This window comes from Mus musculus, chromosome 12 (assembly GCF_000001635.26).
Source record: "Mus musculus strain C57BL/6J chromosome 12, GRCm38.p6 C57BL/6J".
Taxonomy (NCBI): domain Eukaryota; kingdom Metazoa; phylum Chordata; class Mammalia; order Rodentia; family Muridae; genus Mus; species Mus musculus.
The window spans coordinates 12106445-12120079 of record NC_000078.6 but is presented as its reverse complement, the minus strand read 5'-3'; positions in this window follow the sequence as shown (position 1 = coordinate 12120079).

Sequence of the window (13635 nt, the reverse complement as noted above, 5' to 3'; positions counted from 1 at the left end):
CATTTGTATGTGGGCTTACTGTTGTGTTTGTTGTTGTTGAAGACCAGACTTAGTTCATGGTGATCTGATATGATCCATAGGATTATTTCAATCTTCTTGTATTGGTTGAGGCTTCTTTTGTGTCCAGTTATATGGTCAATTTTTGGAGAATGTATCATGAGGTGCTAAGCAGAAGGTATATTCCTTTGTTTTAGGATAAAATATTCTATAGATATCTGTTTAATTCATTTGGTTCATAACTTCTGTTAGTTTCATTGTGTCTCTGTTTAGTTTCTTTTTCCATGATCTGTTTGTTAGAGTGGGGTTTTAAGGTCTCCTACCACTATTGTGTAAGATTCACTATGTGCTTTGAGCTTAAGTAATATTTCTTTTATGAATGTGGGTGCCCTTGCGTTTGGGGCATGGATGCTCAGAAATGAGAGTTCATCTTGGTGGATTTTCCTCTGATGATTATGTAGTGTCCTTCCCCATCCTTTTTTGATATCTTTTGGTTGAAAGTCGATTTTATTTGATATTAGAATGGCTACTCCAGCTTGTTTTTTGAGACTATTTGCTTGGAAAAAATTTTTCTAGCCTTTTACTCTGAGGTAGTGTTTGTTTTTGTCAGTGATGTATGTTTCCCGTATACAGCGAAATTCTGGGTCCTGTTTATGTATGCAGCCTGTTAGTCTATGTCTTTTTATTGGGGAATTGAGTCCATCAATTTTCAGAGGTATTAAGGACCAATGATAGTTGCTTCCTGTTATTTTTGTTGTTAGAGGTGGAATTACACTTGTGTGGTTCTCTTCTTTTGGGTTTGTTGTGGGATTAGTCTCTTGCTTTTTCTTGTGTTTAATTTTCCTCCTTGTGTTGGAGTTTTCCATCTATTTTCTTTTGTAGGGCTGGATTCATGGGAAGATATTGTTTAAATTTGGTTTTGTCACAGAGTATCTTGGTTTCTCCATCTATGATAATTGAGGGTTTTGCTGGTTATAGTAGCCTGGGCTGGCATTTTTATTCTCTTAGGTTCTGTATGACATCTTCCCAAGATCTTGTGGCTTTTAGAATCTCTGTTGAGAAGTTTGGTGTAATTCTGATGGGTCTCCCTTTATATGTTACTTGATCTTTTCCATTATTGATTTCAATATTCTTTCTTAGTTCTGTGCATTTGGTGTTTTACTATTATGTGACAGGAGGACTTTCTTCTCTGGTCCCATCTGTTTGGTGTTCTGTAGGCTTCTTGAGTGTTTATGGGCGTCTCTTTCTTTAGGTTAGGGAAGTTTTCTTCTATAATTTTGCTGAAGATGTTTGCTACCTTTGAGTTGGGAATCCTCACTCTCTTCTATACCTATTTTTCTCAGGTTTGGTCTTTTCATTGTGTTCTGGATTTCTTGAATGTTTTGAGTTAGGAGCTTTTTGCTTTTTGTATTTTGACTATTGTGTCAATGTCTTCTATGCCTGAGATTCTCTCTTTTACCTCTTGTATTCTGTTGGTGATGCTTGCATCTTTGTTTCCTGATCTCTTTCCTAGGTTTTCCATCTCCAGGGTTGTCTCCTTTTGTGTTTTCTTTAATAGTTCTATTTCCATTTCTAGATCCTAGACTGTTTTTTTTCAATTCCTTTACCTGCTTGATTGTATTTTCCTATATATTTGTTTTTTTCATTTCATATTTTTCTTTTATTGGATATTGTCTTTATTTGCATTTCAATTGTTATCCTTTTTCCATGTATCCCCACCAGAACCCCCCTATCCCACCCACCCTCCCCCTGCCTCTATAACCCCACCTACCCACCCACCCACTCCAGGCTTCCCACCCTTGTGTTCTCTTACATTGAAGCATCAGAGCTCTCAGGCCCAAGGGCCGTTTTTCTCACTGATGTCCAACATGGGCATCCTCAGCCACATTTGTGGCTGCCACCTTGGATCCCTCTATGTGTACTCTTTGGTTGGTGGTCAAATCCGCTGGAGCTCTGGAGGGTCTGGCCGGTTGACACTGTTGCTCCCCCAATGGGGCTGCAACCCCCCTCAGCTCCTTCAGTCCCTTTTCCAACTCCTCACTAGGGACTCTATGCTCAATCCAATGGTTGGCTGCCAGCATCTGCCTCTGTATTTGTCAGGCTCTGGCAGAGGCTCTCAGGAGACAGACATATTAGGCTTTCATCAGCAAGCACTTCCCAGCATTCACAATATTATCTGGTTTTGGCTACTGTATATGGGATGGATCCCCCGGTGGAGCAGTCTCTGGATGGCCTTTGCTTCAGTCTCTGCTCCACACTTTGTCTTCATATTTCCTTCTATGAGTATTTTGTTCACCCTTCTAAGAGGCACTGAAGTGTCCATACTTTGTTCTTCCTTCTTCTTGGGCTTCATATGGTCTGTGAATTGTATCTTGGGTATTCTGAACTTTTGGGCTAATATGCTCCACTGTGTTTATAGCAGTCATATTTATAATAGTCAGAAGCTGGAAACAAACCAGATGTCCCTCAACAGAGGAATGGATACAAAAAATATGCTACATTTACACAAGGAATACTACTCACTATTAAAAACAATGACTTCATGAAATTCACAGGGAAATGGATGGAAGTTGAAAACATCCTGAGTGAGGTAACCCAGTCACAAAAGAACACACTCGTAAATGTACTCACATGTAAATGGATATTAGCCCAAAAGTTTGGAATTTCCTGTATTTCTTTAAGGGATTTTTGTGTTTCCTTTTTAAGGGCTTCTACCTATTTACTTGTGTTCCCCAGTATTTCTTTAAGGGAGTTATTTATGTCTTTCTTACAGTCTGCTATTATATTCATGAGATAAGATTATAGACATGAATCTTGCTTTTCAGGTATGTTGGGGTATCCAGGCCTTGGTGTCATGGGAGAACTGGAGTCTGATGTTTTCAAGTAGCACTGATTTCTGTTGCTTATGGTCTTGATTGACATTGCTTCTTGCCATCTGGTTATCTCTAGTGCTAATTGCCTTTGCTGTCTCTGACTGAAGTCTGTCCCTTCTGTGATACTGGTCATGTTAGAACTCCTTTGAGTCTAGTTTTCTCTGTGATCCTGTGGCTTTGTGATCCTGAGATCCTGGGTGTGGCAGTGCTCCTGGGAATTAAGCTGCCTCTGGGATCCTGAGATCCTGGTATGTCAGAGCTCCTCGGAGTCAATCTTTCTCTGGACATTGTAGGAGTGGGTGCCAAGCCATCTGGGGTCTGCTCCAGGCAGAGGTTCAAACTGGAAGGCTTATCTTGTTTTTTATTTGAGTTTTTTATTGAGTTCTTACTCTGTAGCCAAGGTTGACCTGGAACCTACTATGTAGCTCAATCTTCTCTCAAATTTGTGTCTAACTTTTTGCCTCAGCCTCCTGAATGCTGAGATTACAGGTGTGAGGCACCATATTTGGCATAATTAAAAAAATCTCTTCATAAAAATGTCATTAGGATTTTGATAAAGATTTCATATGTTTGTCTACCTATCACCTATGTATGTATGTATATATGTATGTATGTATGTATGTATGTATCTATCTATCTATCTATCTATCTATCTATCTATCATCTATCATCTTTGGGTAGTTTGCAATTTTTAACATATAAAGTCTTCCAATCCATCACCCGAAAATGTCTCTTGGCTTGTTTTTGTCTTAATTTCTTTCAGCATTTTAAAAAATAGTTTTCAATATATATTTTTTTATTTCTGTGGCTAAGCTCAGCCATAATATTTTATTCTTCTGGGTACAATTGTAAGTAAGATTGTTTTCTTAAATGATTGTTTCAATTGCTTTTTTGTTAGTGTAGAGAAAATGACTTATTTTCCTAATAATCTCTGGATATGCCTTGAATGTGAACCAATAAGTGGGACCATATCAAATTAAGATGTCTCAGAATAGCAAAGAAAAAATATTGGTAGGATGAAAACCTACTGACCAGTAGAAAATATTTTAAGCCCTTTATCTGATAGGGGAGTAATAGACAAATTATAGAAGAAAATTCCACAACTCCATAAAAATTCAAAGAAATACACACAGCCTGAAGAATGTCTAGATGTAGATATGGTATATTCTACTATGGGGTTCCAGGCTGGGTCTCAGGTCACCAGGCTTGGTCACAAACACTTTTACCCACTGTAAACTGACTTTCTTATGTGGCTTTTAAGAATCTGAATATAATAGATTTTCCTAAATATATCCAGATATCAAGTCGCAAGAAACTGTCACAATGCCATGATACCTTTCCAGCTGCTCCAGAAGAAGGCTTTACTGATATCTATATAATAAAGCACCATGGAGTATTTACTTCAAATTCCAATTTTCTGCAAAAAAATATTGTGACATAGCCATTTATCCAGGATTTTTATGTGCATCTCCAGATATCAAGATATCAACATAGGAAAGAATCCTGTTCGCTATGGCATCCTACTCTGATGTGTGCAATGGATCCTTATCCCCTGATGACAAGTAAAATTTGTACCCACCTTGCTATACCCAGACCTAAGTTGTTTACATATAAGATGCCTGATCTTCTGAGAAGATAGTTAACCCCAGTTTTTCATTAAATTAAAATGTACAGCAAAAAAAAAAATTCTAGATACCTGATCACCTTGAGTCTCTAGACAAACTTCCTTTACATTTTTCAGTTGTTCCACTTATGGAGTTTTCTGCTAAGCTCTATGAAGTACCTCTCTGTACCCTCGATAGGATATTGTTTTAATCATGAATTGCCAATAAAATCCAAAGACATATTTGTTGAAATTTGTTCCTTGGAAGAGTACCATAAATTTCCACCTTAATGCACTGAATGCCTACAACCATCACATTTTGTCTGATAGAAAATTTTACTACATTGGCATGGAACTTTCCACATGTCTTGGGCTAATCTGGATTTGAATAACAACAACAACAACAACAACAACAACAACAGCAACAACAACAACAACAACAACAACAACAACAACAAAATCTTGCCTTGGTCTTCTAATTAATGAGATTAAAGACACATGTCAAATTTGGTCATATTTCTCACGGGTTCATTGTCTAGACATTTTTCTGGCCCTGCTTCAGATCAACAGTATGTTCATTTAGGGCACTGTCACAGAGTTCACCTTTACTCAAATCTTTATTTTGATGGAAATGACAATTATCTCTTTGCTAGTTCCATAAAAGCTGAATAGAAGATCACTCACATGAAGAGAGGATTAAGTATAAATGCTCAATAGTGCTACAATATCCTTATGGGCAGTGATTTGCTCTAACTTTAGTATGGCTTTCTTGTTACCAAGACCCTGAATTGTTAGCAACTGTGAATTTTTGGAAAGCAGACCAAACAGATTTGGCTTCTATTTCTCCTCCTTAGCTGCTTTCATTATACTGGGCTCTATCAGCTATTTCTACTATAGTAAGAATAAAAAACTTCACATACAGATTTCTTTAAATGTGTTTTTTTTCCTACTGGAACTAGCTCACCTGGACCTGAAGGGCATCATCCTGAGTGAGGTAACCCAATCACAAAAGAATTCAAATGATATGTACTCACTGACAAGTAGATATTAGCCTAGAAACTTAGAATACCCAAGATATAGGATACAATTTGCAAAACACATGAAACTCAAGAAGAACGAAGACCAAAGTGTGGACACTTTGCCCCTTCTTAGAACTGGGAACAAAACACCCATGGAAGGAGTTACAGAGACAAAGTTTAGAGCTGAGACAAAAGGATGGCCCATCTAGAGACTGCCATATCCATCCCATAATCAGCCTCCAAACACTGACACCATTGCATGCACCAGCAAGATTTTGCTGAAAGGACCCTGATATAGCTGTCTCTTGTGAGACTATGCCGGGGCCTAGCAAACACATAAGTGGATGCTCACAGTCAGCTATTGGATGGATCACAGGGCCCCCAACGGAGGAGCTAGAGAAAGTACCCAAGGAGCTAAAGGGATCTGTAACCCTATAGGTGGAACAACATTATGAACTAATCAGTACCCCGGAGCTCTTGACTCTAGCTGCATATGTATCAAAAGATGTTCTAGTCCATACTGGAAAGAGAGGCCCATTGGACATGCAAACTTTATATGCCCCAGTACAGGGGAATGCCAGGGCCAAAAAGTGGGAGTGGGTGGGTAGGGGAGTGGGGTGGGGGGAGGGTATGGGTGACTTTTGGGATAGCATTGGAAATGTAAATGAGGAAAATACCTAAGAAAAATATTAAAAAAAATAAGCTCCAACCGTTACTGCTAAGAGAAAGAAATGTTTCAACTTTTCTATTGAATGAAAGGAACCCAAGTCTGTAAGAAAAAAGCCCTATCCTTGTCAGTAAGAAGAAGCTCTGCTATTAAAGAACTGTCTCATGGCAAGAAAAGCCTGCCTGGTGTTTTCTGCTCTTCTCTCTTACTCTGCTCTGTCATGTTATTGTCATTGTTCCTAGTTCTCTTCATTTTTCAGGATACATGATCACGTGGTATTCCTAGCACTTTTTTTTAAAGTTTACAAGTGCAAACATAAGTCAAATTATGAATTGAATAAAAAAGTTACAGAAATAATGTTTACATGTGTTTCCATTAATACTAGTTATCTATTCCTTATCCATCACTAGCTTCACATGTTCATTAACCTTGGCAGGGCTGGGTCTATGATCTTGGGGCTTACAGAACACAGGGGAGGTGGATATAGGCAGTGATCAGTCTCCATCAGAGTTGTTCTTGAGGCCTCCTGGAAGACCCTTGACATGGGAACCAGGCACCAGTGGGTCAAGTTCAGGGACCAATCAAGAGGGGTGGGCAGTGGCTTTGTAGCCACGAGTCTTCACTCTGAAATTGGAGAGACTTGTGCCCACACAGCTGGTGGCACCACATGGGCCAGTGCTTGAGGTTATGCTTAACCATGAGTACAATCAGGAGATGACTTTGGATGGACAGTTTCAGCTAATGGCACAGGGCCTCCCCTGGGGAGTTCAGGCTGCTGTGTGTGTGTAGCCTGCTCTCAGAATTTCTTATTTTGAAACAACTGACTACATTTAGTAATAGGTACACATGGAAATTTAATATATTTTATAGTTAAAGTATTGTAAAATATCTGATGTTCTAGCAAACTGTTGTGACCCCAGCTATGAAGTATTTCTTCTGTATTACAGTCCTTGGATCACCAGAGATTTGAACCTTATAACATGAGAATGTGGTCTGTGACCATCTTGTATTAAGATGGTGGGGAGGAGGGTATCCCAGCATGAAGCCTCACTGGTAAGGAATTGTGGGCAACAGATTAACCACTGTATCTATAAATCCTTTAATTAAAACATGTCCACAAACTGCAAAATAAATAAATAAAGAAAGAAAGAAAGAAAGAAAGAAAGGAGTTTAAAACCAAAATTCGTATGTCTAAGTTAGCACAGTTTTGTCAAGAGGCAAATTGTCTGCCTTGAATCCCATTAGTATTGAAGTTTTGTATAGGTAAACCAGACACTATTTTATTTTCTGTCCTTGCACCTACAATAACTGTCCATACCAGTATTATGAGCTTTAGTTATCACATAATGGTTTCACAGCCATCCCAGAAAGAATTTCCCTGATTATAAATGTTTCATACCTGCTTTCTATCTTAGTACAATTAGCCCCAGACAGATGAAGATTTACAAAGCCCTAATTGCAGCCTTTATATTATAAAGGACTCAAAATTTATTTGTATAAATTTATGAATTATATAGAATCACTATTAGGAGTTACAAAATCATCAATTTGTCTACACAGCATCACTACAAGACAGTACATCTTTGTTGGTCTGCAGAAAATCTTCCCAATAAAGTGGGAAAATGCCCAGAAATTATTAGAACATTTAATAATGACAGGGAAGGCATATCAGCTGCAGGAACAAATCCTGAGATGAGATTCTAAAGGCCGTGCAATTCAGCATTTACCCATTACAGACTATGCAACAATAGTCATTTGCTAGCCTTTATCTCTCCTAGATGGCTCCTGACACCCAAGTGCCAACTTTCCATTGTTTAGGATTGACATTTGGCAACATGTAATACTGAGTCTTTATTGTTTCCTCATTTGCACAATGGGGCAATAACAGGATATATCTTCATATGTTGAGAAGATGAACCAAATTCACAAACCCTTGACCCAACTAACCAAAAACAAAGAGAACCCAAGCCAACCGAATCTGAAATGAACAAGAAACTTTACAACAGGCACCCTAAGAAAGCCAGAATGTTATTAGAGAATATTTTAAAATTCTTTATTCTATGAAGCTGGAAAGCATAAAATAAATAAATTAATTTCTGGATTCAATAAAAATACTAAAATTAAGTCAAGAAATCGTCAGCAACCTAAACAGATGCATAACGAACAAGAAGATTAAAATAGTAATAAAATCCTCCCAGGTAAAATGAAGTACAAGACCAGATATATTCACAACAGAATTCGGCAAGCAATCCAGTAATGATCTACAGCCGTGCATTCTTTAATTCTTAGGAAGGAAGGAAGGAAGGAAGGAAGGAAGGAAGGAAGGAAGGAAGGAAGGAAGGAAGGAAAGAAAGAAGGAAAGAAGGAAGAAAAGAAAGAAGGAAGGAAAGAAGGAAGGAAGGAAAGAAAGAAGGTAGGAAGGAAAGAAGGGAGGAAGGAAGAAAAGAAGGAAGGAAGAAAGGAAGGAAGGAAGAAAGAAAAAGTAAGAAAGAGAAAGAAAGAGAAAGAGAAAAACAAAAAGAAAAAAAAAGATGGCACACTTCTAATTTTTTTTTTTCTATAAAGCAAGTATCACTCTAATACTAAATCAGGTAAAGACAAAACAGAAAGAGAAACGTACAGGCTAATATCCCTGATAGACTCAGAAATATTCAACAAAATACTTGCAAACAGAATATAGCTATACACCAAAGATATACACTACATTCAAGTTAATTTTTTCTCTGAAATGAAGGGATGGTCCAATATATGCACGTCAATACCAGTAATAAACCACAGAAAAGAATTAAAAGACAAAAGTCTCATGATCATCATAATAGGTACAAACAAACAAACAGACAGACATCATGCTTTGACAAAATCCAGCATTCCTTCATGGTAAAAACTCTTAGAATGTAGAGCTAGAGGGGGCTAACATCCAATCTTTTTTTTTTTTTTGCCAATCATTTTGAGACTTTATTAACAATTTTCACAATGAAGAACTAGACCCTTACTTAAGCAAAAGGTTTGACATCAAATGGGTAGCTAAGAGTTGCTATCTCTCTAGTATTCAATATGGCATTAACCACTGGATTATCTACATTTCGAAATGGGATGTGTTGTATGAATAACAGACAGCAAGTGAACATGGAAAGCAGGCAAGTCTCAGAGTCTTGATATCTAGGATTCCCTCTGTTTGGAATAGAAGAGCCATCACTTCAACTTTGATTGTGATATCTTAGATGAAACAATACCACTGAAGGCTGGGATGAGACAAGGCTATCCACTATCCCCAGTACATCTCAATTTTGTGCTAGAAATAGTGGCTGGAACAATAGGGCAAGAGAAGGAAATTAAATTAAATTAAATGGGTGCAAATAGAGAAAGAAGTAAAACTATCTCCATCTGCAGATGATATGATGCTATACCTTTTTTTTTGTTTTTTTTTTTTTGTTTTTGTTTTTGTTTTGTTTTGAGATCCAATATATTGCACCTGAAAACTTCTAGAAACAATTAAGTCAGTGAAGAGGAAACCCAGAGAATGAGAGTGTTCTTTGCAGGCTATCCATCTGACAGAGGATTAATATTCAGAATATACAAATACTTCAAAAAACAAAGGTTCAAAAAATCCAAAACACAACAACAAACAACAACAAAACAAAAACAAATAACCCATTCAAACTGAGCCTGGAATGTGAACTGGGAGTTCCCAAATTAAAAAAAAAGGCTAAGAATTATCTAAATAATATTCATCATCCCTAGCAATTAGGGAAATGAAATCAGGATGACTTTTGAGATTTCATCTTACTCCAATCATAGTGGCAGTGGTCAGTGGCACAACAAAAAAACAATTTCTGGAGGGGATGTGGCAAAAAGGTAACCCTTATTCACTGTTGGTGAGATTACAAACTGGAGCAGCTACTATAGAAATCATTGTGGAGAATTCTATGTTGTTTTTTTTAATTTTTTTTTAAGTTGGTTATTTTATTTACATTTCTTTTTTTGTTTTTATTTTATTTTTTTATTGAATGTTTTCTTAATTTACATTCCAAATGCTATCACCTTTCCCAGTTTCTCCCACCAGAAACCCCCTATTCCATCTCCCCTTCCCCTGCTTCTCTGAGGGTGTTTGTTCCCCCACCCACCTCCCTGCCCACGCATTGCCCTACACTGGGGCATCAAGCCTTCATAGGACCAAGGGCCTCTTCTCCCATTGGTGCCCCACAGGCCATCCTCTGCTAAATATGCAGCTGGAGCCATGGGTCCCTCTCTTTGGTTGGTGGTTTAGTCCCTGGAAACTCTGGGGAGTCTGCTTGGTTGATATTGTTTTTCTTCCTATGGGGTTGCAAACTCCTTCAGTTCCTTCAATGGATAGCAGTCATGCTATGTCCTTTTTTGTGAGCGCTCTATAGCCTCGGTAATGTCAGGCCTTGGGACCTCCCCTTGAGCTGGATCCCACTTTGGGCCTGTCACTGGACCTTCTTGTTCTCAGGCTTCTCTCCATTTCCATCCTTGTAATTATTTCAGACAGGAACAACTATGGGTCAGAGATATGACTGTGGGATGGCAACCCCATCCCTCACTTGATACCCTATCTTCTTGCCGGAGGTGGGCTCCATAAGTTCCCTCTCCCTACTTTTGGGTGTTTAATCTAAGGTCCCTCCTTTTGAGTCTTGGGAGTCTCTCACCTCCCAGGTCTCTGGTCTTCTGGAAGGTTCCCCCAATGTCCTATTTCCTGAGGTTGCCTATTTCATTCGATCTGCTGGCCCTCAGGGCTTCAGTCCTTTTCCCTCACCCAATACAAGATCAGACATTATGCACTCACTTATATGAATAGCAATGATAGGGGGAGCAATAAAAACCAACTGTTGTAAAATTGTCTTTACACTGACTTTACAATTCATCTTTATATCAGAGACCCAGCCTCTGGTCCTTCTGTGGCATGTGGTAGTGATACAGCAGTGTGGAAGAGGAAAGATGCTCCGGGAAGCTGGATTACAATATATAGCTGCTACAAGGAGAATGCCCAGAGAGGGTCTCCTTTGTGCTTACATCTATAATACTCTCTCCGTTCTCCCCAATCTCATCCCCTTTCCCTTCCCATCCCTGCCTCCCTCCCCACTGTGATTGGTTTCTTCTTTCTACCTAGTGGGACTGAGGTGTTCTTACTTGGGCACTTCAGCTTGTTGACCTTTTTGAGTTCTGCAAATAGTGCTTTTACTATATGTGACTGTTAAGTCTACGAAGTCTCAGGTGCTGAAATATATGAATCTGTTGAAACTATGCCATGTTGCTCCCTCAGATTGTTTAACCTTTTGGATATCTATGGCCTCTTGCACAGTCTGTAATCTGTTGGATATGTGATATTGGCAGGTTACATTTGTTACTCTATAGTTATGCAGTCATTTTTTTTCTTTCCATTTTTTATTAGGTATTTAGCTCATTTACATTTCCAATGCTATACCAAAAGTCCCCCATACCCACCCACCCCCACTCCCCTACCCGCCCACTCCCCCTTTTTGGCCCTGGCGTTCCCCTGTTCTGGGGCATATAAAGTTTGTGTGTCCAATGGGCCTCTCTTTCCAGTGATGGCCGACTAGGCCATCTTTTGATACATATGCAGCTAGAGTCAAGAGCTCCGGGGTACTGGTTAGTTCATAATGTTGATCCACCTATAGGGTTGCAGATCCCTTTAGCTCCTTGGGTACTTTCTCTAGCTCCTCCATTGGGAGCCCTGTGATCCATCCATTAGCTGACTGTGGGCATCCACTTCTGTGTTTGCTAGGCCCCGGCATAGTCTCACAAGAGACAGCTACATCTGGGTCCTTTCGATAAAATCTTGCTAGTGTATGCAATGGTGTCAGCGTTTGGATGCTGATTATGGGGTGGATCCCTGGATAAGGCAGTCTCTACATGGTCCATCCTTTCATCTCAGCTCCAAACTTTGTCTCTGTAACTCCTTCCAAGGGTGTTTTGTTCCCACTTCTAAGGAGGGGCATATGCAGTCATTTTTAAAATAAGAAAAGCACAAACTGAAAACATTTAATGTGATGATTAGAAATTCTCTGTAATACAATTCTGAGCAAAAAACTCACATTTTTGAGAATTTATTTTCTTTCCTCTTTAAAATATTACAACAGTTGGTTTTTATTGCTCCCCCTATCATTGCTATTCATATAAGTGAGTGCTCTCTGTATCATTTATTTTCAGGGACCCTCACATGGATGTGCATGGCATGAAGTGAAATGCTCTGTGGTGGCATATGGTGGGTGGTCAACCTCAATGTGGACCAGTTACTGATGCAACAAGTGCAGATGTAAATGCAGAATGTAACCACAGGATAATACCTCTCAGGTCGAATTCAGAATGGCAGAGTTCTTCATCCCCATCAATTGCATATCAACTGCTATAAACTGCTAAGTCTTGAAATAGCTTAGAAATTCTCAAGATGTGCATGGCCATGTATGCCTTTAATCCCTCTCCTTTATCTTCCAATGCTTCATTTATCCTTAGTAAATGGCTTGCATACTATTACAAAAGCTCAGAAACAGACAGGAGAACCACAGGTCTCCTTCACAAAGTCTCAGCTGATGAACAGTGAGTGTTCCTTAGCTATAGGAGGCTCCAAATGTATCTCTGTGGGGGAAAGAGTTTTAAGACATAGGCAATAGGAAAAAAATTTGGATGAATTGGTCTCAAAAGCACAAGTAAGATAAGTAAATAAAAATAAGTAGAAAAATCTAACCATGAAACGTTTTCTGTGCAGCAATGTATGGACAGACTGAAAAGACACTGGGCAGGATGGGAGAATGTGACTGTAGTATTTGTTTGATGAAAGACTGATAACCAGAGTGTGTCAGGAATTAAAAAAGTTCAATACTACAAAAAGAAAGCAAACAAAATATCCCAGTTTAGAAGCTAGAAAATTATATAAATAGACACATCTGAAAATAACTCAAATGGTGAGCACATTAATGGGATGGGGGAAAGCCATAATCAAAACCACAATGAGACAATCAAAATCACAATAAGATTGCCCAGTATGATTAAGACGGAAGAGTCTACAGCTGCTGTTGTGTCCAACATCTTAATGCTTTTCATACATTTCTGATACCTCTCCCATTTAAGTGCTAGCCAGGACCAACCATGATTAGCTTCCAAAAACAGACAAGATAGGGTGTGTTCAAAATATTCTGGCTGTAGACATGTCTGATACTTCTATTTCCAAACAATCACAAAGCTTAGAGCCATAATATTTCACACATGTTATTAATTAACCCTGTTATTAAACAGCCCATTTATTTCTTTCCTGCGTGATAGAGTTAGGAGTAAGAGCTTGGTCACCTGTGCCAAATGATGGCTGGTGCAGAGGCTCTGCTAACTTTGTAAGGCAATTTCACTAACCAGAGGTAGATCTGAGTGGCAGTCCCTGGTTTGACAGGAATTGTAATTAAGATCCGAGAAAAAATATGGACACATCACCTTGTCAAGCTATTA